Here is a 20,561-nt window from a genome sequence, read left to right on the forward strand (position 1 = left end):
AAAGATTCTGCAGTAACACCAGTGTATAACACAACAGCTGAATCACAGCATTTTGCAATCTCATACCAAAAACATTGTAAAACCTAACAGTCAAGGTTAAATAGTTCAATCTAATAGTTTTGTTCATTTTCTATAAAAAGTGCTTGAAAGTGTACCTGTAAGCTCCAGATCATTTGTGAAGCTGCTTGCAGTAAGAAAAAAAAAATGTTGAGATGCTTCTCCTGACTTGCTCTTTTAACAAAATAAATAATCTCTTTCTATTTAAGAAGCACAATTGCCATTGCAAACCCAAATTATTCCACAAACAGACCCCTGGAGACCTTATTCGTGATTTCAACTACTGGCGTCTTGAGTTACCCCTAACACTACCCAGTGTTTTGCAGTTCCACATCATCTTTATGGTTCATTGAGAGCATATTGGAACAGTGCAGTTTTGATTTTTATCTTATGCAAAATTAGATGTGTCCTGGTTTAAGCTGGGATAGAGTTAACTTTTCTTCCTAGTAGCTGGTACAATGCCGTGGTTTGGATTGAGGATGAGAATAATATTGACAACACACTGATGTTTTAGTTGTTGCTAAGTAGTGCTTACACTAAGTCAAGGACTTTTCTGCTTTGCACACCACCCCACCAGCGAAAAGACTGGGAAGCACAAGAGGCTGGAAGGAGACACAGCCAGAACAGCTGATCCCAACTGACCAAAGGGATTTCCATACCATGTGTTGTTGTGCTTAGTACATGAACTAGGGGTAAAGCTGACTAGGGGCTGCTGTTTGCAAACTGACTGAGCACTGTTCGGCGGGTGGTGAGTAATTGTGCTGTGCATCACTTGTCTTGTATATTCTGATTCTTTTATCCATATTAATATTATTCTTTTCCCTTCAGGTTTTATCCTATTAAAATTTCTTTATCTCTGCCTGCAAATTTTACTATTTTCCTCCCCAGTTTTCTTCCTCATCCCACTGGGGAGGAGAGCGAATGACTGGCTGTGTGGTGCTTAGCTACCTGCTAGGTTAAACCATGACGAGGCATCAAGTATGATGAAAGAAATAGGTTTTTATTTTAATGTTAAGTTAAACACTGCAATCTGCTTCAGCTGGGAACAGAAAGTACAACTGTACAGCTGAGCTTGGCAAGTTTATCTTACAGTAGCTTATCATATTTGGTGATGGTTGTTTTTTTTCCTTAAGTGATAGACAGGAAATAATTATAATTATGAATTTACATTAGTAAATACAATAATAAACAAACAATAAAATGTTATAGTAATTATAGTTCATTCTATGTAGCTATGTAGTTTGAAACTACAAAAAAGCCTTTAGACCAAAATAATGCATATGAATAAAACTATACATATTTAAAGGTCTTAATAAAAGCATCTTTTATACTGTAATAAGCTTTCATTTAAAATTGTGTATCTGCCAAGATACACTTTGTGTTTCCTAGAAAAATTCTTTAAACTATGGTAATGGCAGTATTTTCTGATTGTGTTGCTAATGTGAAAAAAAAAGCAAAGAAAAAATATAACAGGCCTGCTCTTTCTGGTATTTGTTAAGTATGATGACAGAATTTGAAGACAGATTTTCATGAAGCAAATCTGTGTGTCTGTTTAGGCAAGATCTAAGCACATGTAGAAGAACTGTAATATATATAAAACATTCTGATCAGACACAATCTTGACACATTTTACATATATAAAGGATAGGCATTATTTAGGCACAGATTGGCTGATATGTGTCTACATATTCTAGTACTCCTTTATATAACTAATCCCTTATTTCTCTTTATTCCCAAATCTCATTTTGAAAATTATTCAGCTGGGGATTCAACAGACAGCATTGTGATGCTTAGCCCTGCAACATCTAAAATATAGGTACTAAAAACTGAATATGCAGTGCTAATGTAGGTGCCTAGATATAACTATGAACCAAATACAGGAACCTAAGTTTTTATTCAAAGCAGCCAACATGCTGAGTGCTGGCACGTTAAGCATCCCTGTATGAAACATGACTCTGAAGTTTGGAAGCTGAAGCAGTTTGCTGGGGATTCAGAGCTCTGCTTTCTTTCTGAGTGAGACATTACTGAATACCAGCTCCCTCCTCTCCTGTATCTTGTTTTCAGAACCTTCCCATGGAAGCAGCAAGTCAGAAATTGGAGTTTGACAGCAAGCTGTCTCTGATTTGCTTTCCTCAAGGTAACTGCAAATTCCATATGAATGATGTTTAATGTCTTGTTGAATAACAGACCTAATCTTTTAAGAACCTAACTTCAATTGGCTTTCACACTTAAATATTTTCCTTTGGCAAATTGTGGCTTTTGTAATTTTAAAAGGGCTATACCTTTCTGCCAGTAAGCCCACATCTGACATTCTTACAGGTTTGTTGCGCACCAGACACTTTTTTTCCTACTCCCTAATTATCTAAGACAGTTTAAAATACATGGTAAGGACTAGGGAAGGCATTGTTCTGGCAGCTTTAATTTTGACAATGCCCAGTGTCTGGTATTGTTTCCTCTTTCAAACTGGATAGTTGCTTTTACTGTTGTGCAGAGCTCTTTCATTTTACAAGAGCATATTTGCAACAGCTATTGTCTTAGTGTGATCTAGGGACTTCCAATGCTCCTGATGTCATAATTCTCTACAGTTTCAATGAAAGGACTAGGTCTATAGATAAGGCCTAGAAAAGACTCGTATACTCTGTGATTGGACACAAAGAAGAGCTACATAATGCATGCAAACTACAGTTTTTCTCAGAAGCACTTGAGTATTAAATTCTTTATAATTTCCTCAAATGAACTAATGGTTGACATAATCTTTCCTAACCCATCTCATATAATAGAACAATAGCAACCTGTTGTGTTCGTCCCTTCCCACCTGTCTCATAATGTCATTTGTAAATTTTCCATTCATAATATGTTCAAGGAAAGGTTTTTTGTAATAACCTTTACAAATAAAGCTAATTTTGCTATAATAATTACATTTGATTCTTATTATTACATATCAGTAAAAAACTTCTAAAATATATTAACCTATCTGAACTTTTTTAATAAGAAGAATGCACTTTTGTTACAGAAAAGAAAGAAACGAAAAATAGTCCTTTCATTTTAAAGATGGTAGACAATGTATAGCTTGTCTGTCCTGAAAGAATCATAGCAAGTAGGTGAAAAAAACCAAACACCTCCTCCCCCCAAAAAAACCAAAAACCCAAAATCACAACCCAACTAAAATACAAGAGAAAAAAAAATCAGAATTATTTTGTTGGTGTTGAGAAGAGTGTTGGGACTTTTTTGGTTTGGGTTGGGGTTTTTTTTGTTTCTTCCTTTTAATTTTCTTCCTACAATTAAAATAATTGTAAGATATTTTTAGTCTTTCTTACACAAGCTGGTAAGAGGAGATGTTCCAAACTAAGCATACATTAAGACAGTTTGAGCAGAAACTCAGCTAGGTGACTGGGGATTTCTCTAGGAACAAACGCAGAGGTTAGAACATTAGTCAGTCAGGTGTGTGAGAAATTGTAGAGACTGGGAAAAAAAGCGTCATGATGGTAGCAGATCTGGAAGCCATGGTGTATAAAACCTGAGGGCAAAGACATGCAATCACATTACTGTGGCTTAACAAGTTACTGCTTGTCATTGGAACACAGGTAATTGTTAGTGACCAAAGGAAGATGACAAAGGGAATCCTATCATTCACCAAACATGAGTGGAATACATTCCTTGTGTCATTCAACTCAAAGCATTCCACTCAGAACACATACAAGAGATGTACAAATCTAACAAATCTGTTTCATTATAATCTGTCACACCCCAGAGCATAATTTTAACCTAAATCATGCTTTACCTGCAATCTAACATTCAATCTAACCATTGCTTCCCAACAGAAAGGGACAGAATACTATTACAAGTAAAACATATTTTTTTCCAATTTCTATCAGGTTGGTTTTCATTTCTTGAGCCTATGTAAAGAATACATGCCAAAACCCCCATAACATTTAATTAGCAGTAATGTTATTCTTTAGTGTATTTTTTAATTAAATAATGAAGAAACATATCTTCTGCCACATAAAAGACAGAATTTAGCATTTATTTTTCTGTTTAAAATGTGCCATTTTTTCTCTTCTAAGTCTGTACCTGTCAGTTGTTTTCAAAATTAGCTTTAAGGAAAAATCTTTCTCAAGCCATTGGTTCTTATTTATGAACTAATTGTTTTGGTGTTTTTTAAACAGGATAAATAATGGGCCATATAATTTTATTATTTTTGCATAAATTTCGTCTTCCAGTTATTGCCAATGTATATGAATTTTGATAATTAATTTTGTTTGTCAGAAATAAGAATAATGATTTTATTATGATGCATAAGTTAAAAAATAACACTTCCATAGATCGCAGGGTTTCTATTTGCTAGCTTACTTGCTTGCTAGAAGCAGATTTATTATTAAACAACAGAAATTCAAAATGCTATTCTCTTCTACCTTTCCAAACTTTTAAATAACAGAAATTGTAAGGACTGTCTCATTTGATTGCTATTAGCATAAATTATCACTTTTTTTCCCTAAGAGAATTTCTTATGCAAGTAAATTTGAGGAACATGATTCAAATACTTTAGAATATACCAAGAAACTCAAATACATATACTTTCTCCTGATGAACATCCTAAGTTTTGTATTTCTGAATATTGCTGGAATATGTAGCTCTTTTTTTTGGGGGGGGGGGGGAATATTTTTTATAAAATAAATGTTGGTTTTCATTAGTTAGGGTATTAACATAGCAAAATAGCACTCTATATTCAGAGGAGAAAATAAGCTTGCTCTTCCATCTAGCTTTCATTATATTTTGCTTTTACATAGATCTGATTATTAACATTCTCAGCAAATCAAATTAAATAATTATCATTATCTTTATTAAGAAGCAGTAACCAGGCTCCCTGATGTTTTCTTCTTTTGATACATCTGAAGATTTATGTTATTCCGCAACAGAACAGAAATTCCCAAGGACCAGCTCCCTGAAAGATGAAAAGAGCATTTTTAAAAAAAAAAATTGTATCTTTACTGACTTAATAGGCAGAAACACATTTCTTCATGTTACCTATTACCCTATCTCTTTAATCACTACATTTCATACAGTTTCAGATCAGCTTCAAATCCTTATACTTATCTGCAAGGCTAGAGATTCCAGACCTATAAAGATTGTCACTGATACGTTAAATGAAGCAGTTTTCCGGAACCAATTCTGAAATCTAATAAGAGGATGCAACCCTTTGTATAAAATAGCAGCAAAGGTCATACAGTGCAAAGATTTCTTTGGGGTGGAAAGGATCAGATATCAAATTGCTGCTATTGCTTCAGTGTCAGAAATCTTTTTTTTCAGGAAATTATTTTTTAAATGACTGCCTTTTCTTTTTTAATTTCTTTATCATCTATGTACTCACGTATCAGTGAAGAGATTTTACGTTATGAGAGCCTTAAAGCCTTTTAAATTTAACAGAAATACCTTTATTGATCCTGATGGTTTTTTTAACTTTTGTAGATTTTAAAAGTAATTGTGTAGTGAATGTAGATTTTAATGTAGCTGTATTATATCCCTTACCCTTAACATAGTAGTTACATATAACTAACTCTTACCCCATTGCATATCAATCCTTCTAAATTCCGTTAGCACGCTTAGTCTTCTTTTCAAGGTAGAATTGTGGAAAAACAACTTAAGGTGTGGATATTGCACAGACACAGCGACCTTCAAGACCAGAACTTTGGAGGAACTCCAAGAACTCTGCATTATGCAAAGAAGATGAAGATGAGGAAGAAGGGGTCCCAAAGACACCAAACCTGATTCCTGAAGGGGCGTGTCAGGGGGCAGAACCAGGGGGTGGACAAATCTGGAATTGGATGGACTTTATCATAAAATCATAGAACCACTGTCCAGAGGGGCGTGTCATGTGTATTCCCTGGGCCTCAGGCCTGAGAACAAAGGACCTACTCTCTTTATCTTATCTTATACACTAAATTGGTCTGGAGTCTCTTTTCTCTGCAGTCTCTTAAGGCAACAATCCTGATGACCTATTTTTTAGGATACAATATTTAAAGCAGTTCTACAAATGTACAGAAATAAAAGAAACTGCTTTAAGATTAAGATTTTTAATACAACACAGAAAAAGTTACTCAAACTTAAATAATCCATAGCCAGAGGAACTGACATCCAGAATGATGAAATATATGTGGATTCTATCTGAATTATCATTTTTTCCCCCTGCTAAAGACAAGTATTTTAGAATCTGTCCCTCCCCATCTCTGCCTAGTTCTTAATCTAAACTTCCACTAACTTTAGTTTTCCAAAACTTTTCCTAGCTCCCAGGAGCATTTCTTTTTCTAGGTGTCTATATGTTTTTCTGAGTACATATGTCACCCAGTGAAACCATTTTCTTTTATTAATCATATTCTGTTTTGCCTTTTCATATTGTTTTCTGTTGTTATTTTCATGTATTTGCTGTCACTGCAGAGATGTTTTCTTGTTATTTCCTGTTTTGCTTCAATGAAGTACACTTTGTGAGGGATTTTTTTCCCCCTTTTTTTTTTTCCTTACTGACTTTCTTTCTGACATTGTTATGAGCTGTAAAATGCTGCAGTTGTCACTTCCTTTTCCATGACTGAGCAGACAAAAAATAGGTTTTTGCAGCTCACACACTTGACATAGAAAGTAACGGAGATTTTTTTTTTTCACGTTGAGTGTTGGTTTTAGTGAGTCTTATCCTTCTGTTTCGGTACCTTTCTAGTCAGTCTGCCATCATGTTTCATACTTGAAGAAAACAAAGATACTAAAAGGATGTGATATCCACTCACAGTATAAGCAAATTGACAGTAATTTTTATAACATTCAAGTAAAACTTTCAGCAGAATTTGGGAAAAGTTAAAATTACCTCAAAATATAATGACTGCTGCAAAATTTGAGTAAGCAGATCTAAAAAAAAAAATCATTGAGACTGAATAAACTGTTTTGGAACCAGTTAACACTAGTGGCATATCATAATGGCATGTACTAATACACTTTAATGTGAAAAATATTTGCACTACAATAGTCTAAAAAAAAATTAGAAAAAACTCAAGTAATATCTTTTTTATATTATGTAAATTAGTTGAAGATTTTCTAATAGCCAGAAACCAGGTGGATATGCCAGGACATCTCACAGAAAATTAGACAGTCACGTTTGGGCAACTGAATCACTGCAATAGTTTGGAGATTAAGGGCTGTCTTAATCTGGAGAAACAACTCAGTTCAATCTGAAGTAACCCCATACTCAACCAAATTCAGCTGTCTGTAATTCAAGGCCTTGTTTCATTCAAAGCAGCTGTGGGACCTTGGACCAATTTTACTGAGGAAATTGTTGCTAAGGTGTGATAAAGTTAGTGCTTTAAAGCCATGAAAAAAAAAGAAAAATAAAAACACAGACAAAAGGGTTCCTGGTGAAATGATGAGAGTTAGAAGCTCAAAGATTCAAGGGTAAAAATAATTACATTAAAATCCTCTTTAGCCCTCCCTTCCCAGAACAGGAGATCAATTAAAAGACACCAACTTAGCAATATTGAGGGCCATCTCATTGCAAAATGCAGTAAAAGCTCACTTTTTTCTGTGCAACTGCATGATGAAGATAATATTGATCACTGTAGTAGTCTGTTAATCTTGGCAATATACTGTTTATAGTAGCCAATAAATGATTGCTTTTTACTCTCAAATAATGTATAATCTGTTTCTGCAGTATCTTTGCACATACTAAAAGTTGACCAAAAAGGAGACTGAACGTGATAAAATGTTAAAGTAGAAACTGAGAAAAGTTGGAAAGTGAATTCTCACATTCTCTTAAACTTATGTCTGGAAAATGACCAAGTGAAAATCAGAGATTATTCTGCTTCTTCTACAGGATTATAAAAGGTGGATATGATTCTGCAACACTTTGAATTATGCCCTCTTTAGGAACCTTCACTTCCACCTGCCACGTTGTAAGTAGGAAGACCAACAAATGAATGCCTACAGAGTGAAATACATGAGAGTGCAGTTAACACTTTCCAGAGGGTTCAGCCTCGAAGGTAACAGTACATTGAATTGTGAGAGCTGAACTGTGTCTATGTATGTAGTTAAGTCTTCCTGTCCAAACAGGCACTACTATCAATAGTTCTGTAATCAGGTATTTCTCTATTCAGCCAAAATCAGAACAGTTTAGATATAATACACAATTACCACAGCATGTAAAATTTAATGCTGTAGCAACAGTAGCATTAGCGTTGTGAGACACTGGATTATTATAAACTACTGTCTCAGACCAGCTCAAGTGTATGTGTGGGGCAGGAGGGGAGAGATAGGTCGAATTTCACGGAGATGAGGTGATGGCTTTACCCCACACCTCAGCCTCTGCAAGTGTCCTGGGGTAGCCCTAGAGTTGCTGTCAATCACTGGACACCAGGAGCTCTACCCCACAACACACCCCAGAGCCCCTGACCCAGCTCCAGAATGGCTGGAGCACTGGAGGTCCCTGCTGGGGGTGGGGGTGTGGACACAGGAGCCAAAGCAAATAAAAGCAGCAACATGAGCTCTCAATGTTCGTTTCAACCGGGACACCTGGGCACGTGGTAGCTGGACTTGCACAGGATCCCTGTGGTATAACTTTTTCTTTTTCTGTCTCTTTCTTTACTTCTTTTCTTAATCTCTTTTCTTAGTATTTTGTGTGTGTTAAAGTTGGATTGGTTGGATTTTGCTGAGTTGTATGGGTTAGTATGTGCTAAGTCAATGCTCTGTGGAAGGCTTTAGTTTGGTTGAATATTACCCCTTAAATTTTTGCCAAGCTCCTTGTTTTTTTCTAAAGTTTACCAGTAAAAGTACCTCCTGAGAAAACGAGTGCAGCTTCTCTCCTATGCATTCTCTCTTTGGTGTTAAAAGAACTGAAAGTTCTTCTAAAAAATTCGGTGGGTGAATTTTTGGAGCATGGTATATTTTTAAAGTAAAACCCCTTTGTCGAGCCTGTAGCTCTGGTGCTGAGGTCTTACAAGTGTACCTCTTAGATAAAACTGCAGCCATAGGAATCTGTTGAGATTTAAAGAGAACAATCAGTGCTTTGCTTGTTTTCATTCAGACTGCACTGCAAATTTGTTTTGCAATGACCAAAAGTGCAATAGTATCAGAAGTTACTATCACAAATACAGGGGGAAAAAATGTAGGATGGAGGGAACAGTTAGTTCATGTAATGAAACAGAGATGTAAAGGCTTTTTTTTATACTAGTAACTAGGTGAAGTAGCTGAGGAAGTTTTATTTGGGACTTTGCACAGGTGAAAAAACCAAAACACCCTGAAGCCACTTAGAGCTAGTTTTTCCAAATTCCATGATGACCAGGACATGAAGAACATATAATGACTAATTAATTAGTATATCTCAAAAGTAGTTCTCCAGTCTAAAGCAGAGTGTTGGATTTCTAGTTGAGTCCAGTACTCCTGGGGGCCTTCAGAAAGGTTAGATCACTAGATTACCACAATAGACAGTAACCAAGATTTAATTTTTAGAAGGAAAATCATCATACTACCCCAATACAAGTATTGCCTACTGCCCAATGTTACCACTGGCCTTGTGAAAAGAAACAGAATAATAAAGTCCATTAAAGGTCATGGTGTTACAACTGAAAAGGACAGCTATGAAAAGTAATCTTACCTTAGAAGAGCCTTGAACACAGCCACATTCACCTCTTACTTCAGTGCCATAACTTCCTACGCAGCTTTTTGCTAATTAAATTACTAATCAGAAAGAAATACAGCTCAAGGCTGCACTGAGTAGTTGTATCAAAATAATGCATGTCTTACAAAGCAAAGATGGTGCTAACAACCAGACTAAATCATCAAACCAAAGACATGGATGGAAAGGGTGGGGGAGGGTTATTGAAAGGAAGGTTACCAATAGTTCAGGGATGTCCATATTTCCATACCATGACATGGAAGTCACTATTGTCTGTGCTTTAAAACAGAGAAGTGTAGAAAATGATCCCTTCTCATGAGATCAGCTGGCACAGCTGGTTCTTACACAGATCACTGAGGGCTGTCCCGCTCTATCATTTTTTGCAAAACCTTCAAGGAGACTAGGACAGATCCAGGAGGTGACCTAACAGTGAAACATTATGGATAAATGAGGTTCATGCAGGTCTGGAGCGCATTTGAGTCTTTTGCTTAGTGCTGGTTCTTTGCCTCAGAGTATTCTGGTGGTCTAGTGGTTAGAGTGCAGGACTCGCACCGCTGCGACCCGGGTTCAATTCCCGGCCCCCCCGGGCAGCTGGAGCTCGTCAGCCTTGTATGGCAATCCAGCTACGTCCTGGGGACCTCACTGCCACTGTCCAAGCTTTGCTCGGCCCCGGCAGATGAACCTCAGGATTAAAGGGTGGGCTCAGTTCAGCGCACGCTGTGTCTCACCTAAAAAAAAAATCCACTGCGCAGGCTCGAAGGGTTTATGACCTTTCCCAAATCTTCGCTTGCGAAGACTGGCCATTATTATTATTATATTATTTGTATGGACTTCATCAGCAATCTGAAGTTGGGAATTTACCCTTTTGAAATAGTTCGAGGTTTCTCAAAGCGAGTTTTAGTTTCACTGTATTGTGGCATCTGAGAGACGACACCTTACAGGATGAAGACCATCATAAGGAGGCAGTGAGGGTGAATAATTTTTGTTGAAGGACAATTACAAAAAAGTAATTCTGTTATCTTTCTTCTATTAAAGGTACGTCTCGGTCAAAACATAGTTGTCTCATTTAATTCTGTATCAGAATTATAAAGTTTATTTTTCCTTGTGTTTTTATCCTTTACCTTAATTTGATTCTAAAATATAACTGCTGTCTTTATTTATGGCTCAGCTTAACACATGATTTTGATTCTACCTACCTACTTGACCTAACTACTTAATACAGACAGCCTTCAATTTACTGAGTACTGGAACTGTATTTCCTTTTCTATATTTATTTTACTTTAAAATAAAAAAAAATTACCTCAATTACAAGGAATGTGGCTCAGTTACATCTCTTTTAAACATGACCTGAACATCTGATAGTAAACTTTTATGGATATATCTATTCTTTAAGCTACAAACAAATTTCACTCAAAAAAATATCTATTCAAAATGTCTCTGAAATCATGGTATTCTCTTACTAGCCTTATCATTACTGTGTAACTGCAGATGCTTTCTTTTCCTTACTCCAAAATCTAGGAGACTTATTAAATTTAAGTCTTCCCACTTTTTACTAAAGACTTTGAAGTTTAGACAGTTTTACAAAATACCTTCAAAGGCTTTCTGTTATTTCAATGCCTTATCATTACCAAATTCTATCATATCATGAAATAATTTTCCCTTTTACACATTATTCAGATAGGAAGAGAAAGATTTTTTTTTCCCTTTTTTTTTCCTTTCCATTTGGGTTTTATTATTAGATAACTCCAGACTTTCAATGTATCTAGTTTATGATAGCCAAAATTAATTGAAATCTTCTAAGCTCTATTAAAAGGCAGTGTTGTTTAATTCCACTGATAATTTCTTTTGTGGACTTTCTTTCCTTCTTTCACTTATCCAAATGCTAATCTTCATTCAAGATTTTCTGAGTAAGGACTCATGATACTCATAAACGGAGACAAAAAAAATTTAGGAAGTTTAAATTTCCACAATATTTTCCTATAGAAAAATTTTGGTGTTCAATTAAAAATACATATTCAAAAGTTTATCTTAATTACTATTTTTTATTTCAGATGTTTTCATCCTTTGGAGCTGTAAAAGACAAGTGACTTTTTTCCAAATTTTTATTAACAATTGAAATTATTGGATCATGTGGAACTTTTTCGTTGCACAGGGTATATTGAACTTTCTGTGAGAACAGCTGGTTATTCCAGGACACTGCAAAATATTAGATATAACATAGGATTATGAGATCCCCAAGAATTTACAATTATGTAGAGACTAAGTCATTGGCAAAAGGATCATGGAGCTGTGTGATAGGCTTAGAGACAGTAGAGAGAAAAATTTCGACCAAAGAAGATTCTACAGAGGTTGCTGAATTGGCTGGTTGGAAGAAAGGACAAGGTAAAGGGCTGCTAGCTTTTCATTAACTTGAGTTCTTTAATAACTTTTGCAGCTAAAAATAAAATTATTCTAGTTCCCTAACTAAAATAAGGGGGTTTTTTTTAGTTTGTTTTGTTTGTTTGTTTGTGTTTAATTTAAAGGCCTTTAAATAATCCTTGGCTAGCTCTCTACACTGTCTACATAGATCCTACATAAAGCCCTGGCCATCTTTATTTGATCTAAATCAAACACCACCAGACAGATGTAAGATGGCCATGTTTCATCACACCTCAGGATCAAGCATGGAAGCCTTAGGAAGAACATACAAATAGAACTGCAGTGTCAGTTTCTTAGCATATCATCTAAGTCTACACAACTATGTCAGTCTGATACTTTCTAGGTTCAAAGAGATGTCTTCATATTTAAGAGATTTCTAAGTATTTTGCTTCTGTAGGCTGTCCAGTGTTCTATTAAGTCTCAGTCCACTTAAGATACTTAAAAACCTGTGCCATGGCATTCTACATGTTTAAAGATCTCATGAAGAGTTGTCTCCTTTTGTTTGTTTTGAAACTGCCATCTTCATTTGATGTGTCGTGTTTATTTATCTGTGAAAATAACACTCTGCCATTCGTGACCTTACAGACTTTTGTCACATCTCATGTCCATCATTTCTTTGCCTTAAGCTAAAGAATTCCAAACTACTTAGTCATTCATCATTGGTACTAAAGCATAGTAGGGATCTTTATGATGTTGTAGTGATGCTTCGTATTTTGTTTGTAACATTTACATTTGTCTAGAGTACATTTTTTTTTCTTTCATAATCACCAAGTCTTGTACGATTCTTCTGCAATAATCCACATTTGTCTCTCATTTTGAGTCTCTTCAGTATCATTAGAAAACTTTCTCACCTTCTATTCACCCTCACCGTCTTTTCTATGTCATTTGTGACCACTGAACATGATGAGTTCTAGCAGGGATTGTTTTAGAGATCCTAACAGCTGTCTCCCTCACTGTGAAAAATGAAAATTACTCTGACATTTTGTTTCCTACCTCCTAACCAATTATTTAGCTATCAATAGCTCTATTCTCTTGAGCTGCTCATCTTCCTTAAAAGCTTTTAGTGATCTTTTAGAAATTCAAGGAGGTTATCAGTCAGTGCAGTCTTAATCACACACTGGGCTCTTTCAAGAAATTAGAAGGAGTCACATTTACTATTATTAAAATATTTTCCAGAAATGTAATTTGTATCCATGATTCCAATAATTTTACAGTTTTTATTATTGTTTTGAGAGCCAAAACTCTTTTGAAGAGGTACTGGGTCTGGTTGGGCCAGAGTTTATTTTCTTCATGGCAGGTATTATGGTACTATGTTCTGGATTTGTGACCAAAACAGTGTTGACAACATACTCCTGTTTTAGCTATTGCTGAGCAATTAAGCGTTAAGGCCTTTTCTGTTTCTCTTACTGCCCCAGCAGTAAGAGAAGTAAGCAGTCTGGGGTTAAACAAGAAGTTGGAAGGGGACACAGCCATGATAGCTGACCCAAAATGACCAAAGGGATATCCCATAATGTGACTTCACACTCAACAATAAAACCTGTAGGGGAGGAAGAAATAAAAAGGAATATTCTGGGTTATGACACTTGTCTTCCCAAGTAACCAATATGTGTGACAGAGCCCTGCTTTCTAGGAATTGACTGAACACCTGCCTGCAGAAGAATTAATTATTTTGTTTTACTTGCATGCATGACTTTGTCTTACCTATTAAACTGTCTTTATCTCAGCCCATGAGTTTTCTCACTTCTGCTGTTCTGATTTTCCCCCTCATCCCACTGCAGAGGGAGGAACGAGAAACTAAGTGGGGCTTAGCTGCCTACTGGGATTAAACCACAAAAACCCACTACCCAAAATACTTCTTAACTTTTTTAGAATCCCTTAAACAAATTAACTTATTGCATGTAAGTGAAGAAGGAGCTTCATTTATTGCTCCATCACAGCCTGAATATCACAAAAAGGCAATGAAACAATTGTCCAGGGAAGTTGTGGATGCCCCATCCCTGAAGTGTTCAAGGCCAGGTTGGATGGGGCTCCAACCAACCTGGTCTAGTACAAGGTGTCCCTGCCCATGGCAGGGGGTTGGAAGATCTTTAAAGTCCCTTCTAACTCAAGTCATTCTATGATTCTATGAACTACTAGTACATAGTCCTATTAAGTCAGTTAATTATTTTATTTTTGAAATTCTATAAAAACTGCCATGGATATCAAAACTAAACTCTAAGCAGAGTTCCACTGTAGACATGTCAGGGCTTTCTCTGCAGCCTGGTAAAGTGGAGGAACCTGAGCCTACCTTTTACTTTTGTTTAATTAACATTTATTCACAAGTAAATTTTAATTACTTATTCAATTATTTTCTATTATATAATGTTTCATCTACTTTATACCTATGTTTTTATGGCCATCTGTACTCAATTTCTAAAGCTTTATAGATGTCTAGATGAACTTACAAGACATTCCTCTATATGCACATTTAGAAGCATATGCTAAAAAAATTTTCTCTATGTATAAAATCTCAACTTTAAAAATATTTTTTAATTTTTATATATATTTCTATACATGTATATAATGTGTTTATTTTATATAAATGCCTAATTTTTTTAGATCTGAGAACTTCCTTTTCAAAAGGAAGCAGACAACTAAAGACAGGGCTATCTGAGAGGACGTGGGTACAGCAGCATCGAGAAACAAAAGACAGTTTTCCTACAGCTGTATTAATTACCAGATACAAAAATCTGTTAGTATTTCTGCATGTATACTGAAGTATGACCAATCTATGTTAGTGACCCTACATACAGAAATGGGAGAGGGTTTTTTTAAGTAGATTTGTTTTGAAGATCATAATTCATTTTACTAGTGTATGAAGATTTAATTTCTAATCCACTGCTAAAGAAAACCACTCATTTAAATATTTGAATAACATTTGATCTCAGCAGTGTCCATAAGAATTGATTTAGTCACGGTCCTAGTCTTTTGCATTGAAATAAATCTTTAAATAAGCAGTAATTTAAGGAAGAACGGAAATATTGGACCGTTTTTTGCACAAAAAAGAAAAAAAAAAGTTTGACTTTTACACTGAGTTCTGTCAGTATTTCTCCCAAGTCAATGAGAAAGACAGCCCAACAACCAAAACTTCAAGTCAGACTGCAATACTCAGTATGAAAATCATTTGCATCAGTAATCATTGCCATTTTCAAGACATTGCTTCAAAACATGAACATAAATCTGTTTTTCAGTGCTTCAAATCTCTTAGGCTGCAATTGCTGCATCCTGAAGCATGAAATATTTCTCTCCCGGGAACATGTTTAGTTTGACTTTCATTCTGTGTTTTGCTACTTCTGACAACAAATGGCACTCTTTAGTTCAGTTTTAGAGTTAGTCATTAGAAAGGGGTTATTTCTTGGTATTTGGGCATGATGATTTTCTTGTAGCTCTGTGCATTGTATAATGGCTACATGTTTTGTACTAAGCTGTTAATGTGCATTCTTTAGAGGCTAGTAAAACCTCCTACAGATATTTTCTCATAAAAACTGGCCTGATGACAGTTGGGTTCTGAAAAACGCAACTTGGGTTTTCTTAAATTGTACAGTTAAGAAAAGATCTCCCTCCCTACTTTCTTTGAAACCATAACATAAAACAATAACATTCTAAGTAGTAAAAACCAGTGTTGGAATTAATATTATATTATTTGTACAAATATGTTTTATACAAAGATAAAGAAAGAAAGGCTTTAGAGGACGTTGCCTATTTGTCTGGTTCATTTGCTTTAAAAATAGTACTTGTGAAACAGAAAAAGGACCCTAAAGGGCTTTTTTTTTTTTTATAGGGCAGAAGAAAACACAATGACATTTCTGAAGCAGGATGAACCTCTAATGTGCTCTGTAAGCTGTAAAATGTGTTTCCTTTCTCAGTGGAATTCTCTCTGATTCCAGAAGATAAAGTATAAGATGATACTCAGCATCTGTGCTTTGAACACTTAACTTATTCTTTATGTAACATCTAAAGCATCCAAACATTCTAAGTAAAGAACACTGGTTACAGCCAAAGGAGTGAAGCATAGGTCTCCACAGGATTTTCCAAGACAGCTAAATTAGATAAATACTTTTTCTTTTGACTGCATGGGGAATTGGCATAGAATAATTTAATTACCTCAGATGATAAATGTGAGCAGCCGGGAAAGGGCCCATAACTGCCCAATAGATAACATCAAATAAATAACTTTATCCTAACAGAGGAACATGGCAAATCCTTCCTATGCACTTAAATGTACTTAAGGATTCAGAAAGCCTAGTTTTCCTGTGATGACTGCTACAAAGCAAAAGGAACTTCCTCTCCCATAAACTTCTGTTCATCAATATATTTATCCCAGATGAGGAATCTGTGTGGTTTAGATCTATCTCAGCTGGAGGGAACTCTGTCTTGCTAAGAAAAACATGTTCTAGAATGGTTTGGGTTGGAAGGGGACCTTGAAGATCATCTAGTTTCAACTCCCCTGCAGCAACACCTTCCACTAGACTAGCTTGGTCTGAGCCCCATCCAACCTAGCCTTGAACACTTCTAGGGGTGGGTATCATGGTTTGAGACAATTTGGAGGGGTGGAAACCTCAGACAGAAGTCTCCTTCCTCCAATTCAATATCCCTAGTTCTCTCAAATAGAAAGAGAGAGACCAAATACACGCAGATGTAATTGGAAAAAAAACCCTCTTTACTAATAAGAATGCTAAACAACAATATGATAAAACTGGGTTAAGCTAACCAGTGAGGAGAAAATTTCCAAGCTCCCACCCACTGGACCAAAACGAGATGGCGGCTGGCCTCCCCCCACCCATTAAAACCAGACAGAAATGGTTTGGAGGGTCAGTGCTGGAGTGAGGCTGCAGTGTTGGCACAGGCAGTTGGAGCAGGGCTGCAGACACCCCAGGCGACCAGAAAGACCCACAAGACATCCAGTGGATCCAGTGATGAGACCTGGTTGCTACAGCTCTGATGGTGGTTGTGGTCCTGATCCGCTAAGATGGTGGTAAAGGCCCAGGTGATAAAAGTCCCATGGAGTGAGGACCCTCAACCAGCTGCATGAAGTCTGAGTGTGGTCTTTTATTGGGCTCAGGGTAGGTGGGAAAGCCTCTGGTACCTCCGCTTGGGTGAGGAGTTCTTCATTGGATGATTAATACTGGAGCACAGGACATTTCAATAGTCTTTGACACCTTCTAAGATGTTACAGCTGCCTGTTATGTCAGCACAGGTGGATCCATTATGGCCCATCAGCAGAGACGAATATCTTCAGGCCATGTGTGTGAATTGTCCTGATGCCTCCCTCAGGGGAGTTATCACAGATGAGTTGTTTGTGTAAGGACAAACAAACAACATCCAGTTCATAGCCTGAGGTGACAGGTGTGCATGGCCTCAGCACCTGGATTGTCTGAGTCATCAGCATTCCAGTCTTTTCAGACTTGTGGATACATTCTTCTTGTAGGATAATAGAGTAACACCCTTATCTTAAGTCTCTTCCCACAGTCAAAATCAGTAGGCATATTTAGGGAAAAGAGAAAAGAAAAGGTGGAGACCAGAGTCTTTGTGTAACCCAGGACAAAGGGACATCCACAACTTCCTGGGCAAGCTGTTCCAGTGCCTCACTCATTGGAAGTTAAGTAACAAGAAACGTAACTGTTTACAGGAAGTTCTCTTTCATTCTTCCACTAACTCTAGCTTACTGTGCAGAAAAAAGACTACAAAGTTAATGGGACCAAAAATTCACAGAATTGAATGAGCAAGAGAGAATGTGAATATGGAGCTCCTAATATAGAAGACATTCATGGGAAAATTTCTTCCTAGAAGCTGTGTCTATACAGGTAAACTAAACAGTATTTGGGAACATTCACAAACATCAGAACACAATATTTTATACTAAAATATTCCTAAGAATATTCCCTAGAAAATTCCCAAGGATGATTTTTGTCATGTGCCAACCAGCAATCTCCCACAGGAGTCTGTACACTCCTTAGGTAGTAGCATTTGCTGCAAACCATTCCAAAAGGAATTCTGCATAAAGACACCCAGCTCTGGAGACTAGCTTGCCAGGTTTGATTCTCACTGCTTGTTGCCACCTGGCCCCAGTGCCCAGACGTATTCATGGGCATACGTAGTTTACTGGTTTATAACAATACCCAAAATTTTTTCATTATTAAGTATTTTCCCAATGGTCATAATGTTCTTTACCCTAATGATAAAAAGTAATAATAAAAAAGGAGAACAAACAACCCTTCCCAGCCTTCTGCAGTTATTTTGTTCTCACTGGACCACATAATTAAGTTCTTCTGTTTATTCTTTTCTTCTAGACCCATGTGTTGAATTGAATGGAGAGAGAAATACAAGCAGTTAAAATAAGCTGGCCATCTACTTTATCTGATTTGTTTTTAGAGATGAAAAAAGAAATTTGAATAAGAATCTAAGTCTCAGGTTTTAAGAGTGCTTGATGCCATTATTCAGTTGTTTTCTAAAATAATTTACAGCTTCTCTTTTATGACATTCAAGATTTCTCTTAGAATGCCAAACTCTTGGAATGTTTTGTATAATGACCTACTTTCTTGTTAAAAAAGTTCAACTGTGCTCTTCTTATCTATATATGCCAACATCTCATTCAGTTCTCAGCTATGTGACTCTTGCATCAGTATAAATCAAATTAACCACAGGAGAGTTAGACTCCAGATTTAATCTATGACATATAGCAGGGAGAGTAAATAGTGTAGAGGGCTTTAAATCCAAATTATTCACAATTAAATTCATGGAATCATAGAATCATAGAATAGTTTGAGGTGGAAGAGACCTTAAAGAACATTTAGTTCCAACCTCCTCTTGAGTACTTTCAGAGAGGGACATGCACAACTTTTCTGGGTAACCTGTGCGAGTGTCTCATCACCAGTAGAGAATTTCTTTGTAATATCTAATCTAACCCTACTGTCTTTCAGTTTAAAACCTGTAACCTCTAACTTGTGCTCTGTTAAACTAATTTTTTTTCTCCTCAAAATAAACTCAAAATTTTAACTCCTGTGAAAATCCCAATAGGTAGACATGTTCAAAATACAGCTGTGAAAAGTAATCTAATATTATGCAGGGCTTTCCCTTTTTCTACTCAAATTTTTAGGAAGCCTCGTCTCTTTACTTCAGTAGCAGTAAAACTTGGTCTCTGGAACTACAATGTTCTTTGCCTATGTAAAAAATATATTGAAGTTATGAGAATTTTTAGGTATAAAAGCCAGCTTTCATTAAAAACAACACACAACCTTTACTCTTTTGTTTGCTTGTTTGTTTTTCCCCAAATGGTGTGGTGGATAGGATAAAAAGTTCCAGTTTCTATCACAGAAAGATAACTAACTCATTCGTTTTACTTTTTCATGTTAAAGTGAATTGGATTCTCAGATTCTGAGAAAACCTACACAGCTGAAACTCTTCTCAGGGAAATATGCTGCTATTACTTTTCAGGGATTGTTGTCAAAGGAAGAATCTCTTTTAATTACCTATTTAATTACCTGATATTATCCTAATTGTCTGAATGTCTCCAGTATGATATAAATTCAAGACTTGCTATATAAATAATTTTTTTTTATTTTTGCCATGAATTTCCATTTTTAAAAATATTTTTCTCTCTACGGACTGACTAGTTAAGTAGCTTCAGTGGGTAACCTAACATTTGATCAGTCTTAAATTTACAAGGAAGGTGTAACATGTATTACAAAAATTGTAATCTTGAGTTGGAGCAGTGGTCTTTTTAGTCCTGTACTTTAACAGTGCCCGTGCTCAATGTTTGTTCTTTCTCCAAAGTCACAAAAGCTCTTAATCTAATTTACTGTGTAATAAAACACTATGAGAGAGATTGCTTGTGGATGTCAGCTGGTGGTCAGCTTATGTCCTAAAGCATGAAGATCGATGGCCCTTGTAAATTTTTTTTTTCCTGAGTTAGTGTAACCACAGATGTTATTTGCTATTATTTGTTATCATAGTTATTTATGGGCCATGCTTCCAGTAGCAAGTCTACAATTCTTGAATGAGAAGCTTAAGCACTTCATCCTACTCCATCTACTTGAAGCTGTTATGAAATCTCATCTACTTGAGTTTTAAGTGGTAAATCAATCTGTAAAGATCACACTTGCAACAGAATTTTTCCCTGTGTGTTTGGGGTTTTCCTGACCAAACACTTCTCAAGGGCTTTCAACTCTGCATTGTAGGGATTGCCAGAATCTTTCTGGTAGGTTTCTTCTCAGTTCACCATTATCTCAGTTTCTTACGATTTTCAGTGCAATATTTATGTTGCATTGTTGTCTGAGGAATGAAGTGATTACTTACCCATGTTACATTTGAATGGGGATTAACTGAATTGTATATTCACATTTTGAATTGATATTAAAAATATGAAATACACCCAAGTATTATATGATATTCAGATTTGGTA

The 20,561-nt window shown here is 36.0% G+C and overlaps 1 long non-coding RNA gene across 2 annotated transcripts in view; it reads left to right on the forward strand.

The window, feature by feature from the left end:
- Positions 1 to 484: 484 nt before the first annotated feature.
- LOC135409872 (uncharacterized) overlaps positions 485 to 20,561 on the forward strand; it is a 63,702-nt gene continuing 43,625 nt past the window's right edge. The window contains exons 1-3 of one of the 2 annotated variants that reach the window (XR_010428401.1): positions 485 to 805; positions 2,122 to 2,194; positions 7,907 to 7,985. This is a non-coding gene — a long non-coding RNA (uncharacterized LOC135409872). Of the gene's footprint in view, positions 806 to 2,121; positions 2,195 to 7,906; positions 8,861 to 20,561 lie in introns of those variants that run through there. The other variant, XR_010428400.1, reaches the window with a different exon arrangement.

Source organism: Pseudopipra pipra, chromosome 2 (assembly GCF_036250125.1).
Source record: "Pseudopipra pipra isolate bDixPip1 chromosome 2, bDixPip1.hap1, whole genome shotgun sequence".
In the NCBI taxonomy this organism is placed as follows: Eukaryota; Metazoa; Chordata; class Aves; order Passeriformes; family Pipridae; genus Pseudopipra; species Pseudopipra pipra.